Below are 1,902 nucleotides of genomic sequence, written 5' to 3' on the forward strand. Positions count from 1 at the left end.
CGACGAGGAGGTCGTGGGAGGCACTGCGGAGCTCAGGAGCACGTCGGGGAGGAGAGGGGGTGGCGGTGGCCATGGTACGGCGACGATGGCGGCGAGCTCCGCTCGGTGGTGTGCGTGAGAGGGAAACAGAGGAGGGAATGGGGTCCAGGGGGGAGAGAGGGGAGGTGCAGGGGGCGAGGGCGTCTTCGTGGCGTCGCGAGGGAGTCGGGGAGGCTGCCACGGCGAAGCAGGAGGTGGCCGGCGCTCTTCGGGCGCGCGCCACGCCTCGCCTCTGCCTACTGGCAGGGGAAGAAGAGGACAAGGGGGAGGTGGGCTGGGCCGGCTGGGGAGCTGGGCCAGATAGGCTGCGAGGTGAGTGCCAGGTAGGCTTTCTACTCTTTTGTCTTTTATTTATTGTTTTCTATTTTGTTCTGTTTTGTTTTGGTTTAGTAAAAATACTAAACCATTTATAAAATCCTGAAAATAATTATGTGGCTAGAACTAAAATATACCAAACCACATAAAATGTTCCAGTAATTATTGGACATATATTATTCATATATAATATATATATCCAATGCAAATAGCTATTTATTTAATTCAAAGGCCCAAAATAATTAACTCTGAGATACCAAAAATATTGTTTTGAGTTTTACCTCTTTGCAATATTTTCAGAGACTAAGAGGAACATTTTCTTGGGCTTCTTTGGGAAGATTTTAATGTTGATCATTTTTAGAAGGTTTCTGAGGCTTTGAAAATCCCTCAATTCAAATTTCATTTGAATTAAAACATGATGCTCACATGAGGTCTAGCCTAGTGCATAACAGGACCAGGGATGTGACAGTACGCTCCTTGTTAATTGCCACCCGGCATCTGTTCTTTTCGATACAGGAGCCTCTCATTCATTTATATTCGAGAACTATGCTCGTTTGCATAACACCGCATTCTGTGACATGCCATCCACTATGGAAATTTCTACTCCCGGTTCTAGATGGCAGACCTCCAGGGTAAGTTATGGAAATGAAATCCAAGTCGACAGACTTGTTTTCCTTGCATCTTTGATAGCTCTCAAATTTTCAGATATTAATATCATTTTGGGTATGGACTGGATGTCAGCTCATCATGCCAAAATTGATTGCTTCTCTAGGACTGTTCAACTCACTCACCCTTCGGGCAAGATAGTCAATGTCTTGACCCGATTAGCCAAGCGACAATTATATTCTCTTAACGCCAGCCCTTTGCCAGACCTTGAGGACGTTCCGGTAGTCCGTGACTTCCCGGATGTCTTCCCAGAGGAATTGCCAGGTGTTCCACCTGACAGGGATGTTGAGTTCGTAATAGACCTCATTCCAGGAACTGTTCCGATTGCTAGAAGACCCTATAAGATGGCACCACTAGAACTAGCCGAGCTTAAGAAACAACTCGATGAGTCCTTGAAAAAGGGTTTCATCCGACCTAGTTCATCTCCGTGGGCTTGCCCCGTCCTCTTCGTCAAGAAGAAGGATGGTACGGACCGGATGGTTGTAGATTACCGACCTGTCAATTTGGTCACAATCAAGAACAAATACCCACTCCCCAGGATTAACGACCTGTATGATCAGCTCGTTGGATCCTCAGTCTTCTCCAAGATGGATTTGAGGTTGGGCTACCATCAAATCAAAATCAGAAACGGGGACATTCCTAAAACGGCCTTTGTTACTCGTTATGGCCAATACGAGTACACCGTCATGTCCTTCGGTTTAACCAACGCTCCAGCCACCTTTTCTCGGTTAATGAACTCAATCTTCATGGAGTATTTGGATAAATTCGTCGTGGTTTACCTCGATGATATACTCATCTACTCCAAGAACGAGGAAGAACATGCCGAACATCTAAGGCTAGTGTTGAAGAAACTTCGAGAGCATCGCCTTTATGCCAAATTTT

The sequence above is a fragment of the Triticum dicoccoides genome, chromosome 3B, assembly GCF_002162155.2.
Source record: "Triticum dicoccoides isolate Atlit2015 ecotype Zavitan chromosome 3B, WEW_v2.0, whole genome shotgun sequence".
In the NCBI taxonomy this organism is placed as follows: domain Eukaryota; kingdom Viridiplantae; phylum Streptophyta; class Magnoliopsida; order Poales; family Poaceae; genus Triticum; species Triticum dicoccoides.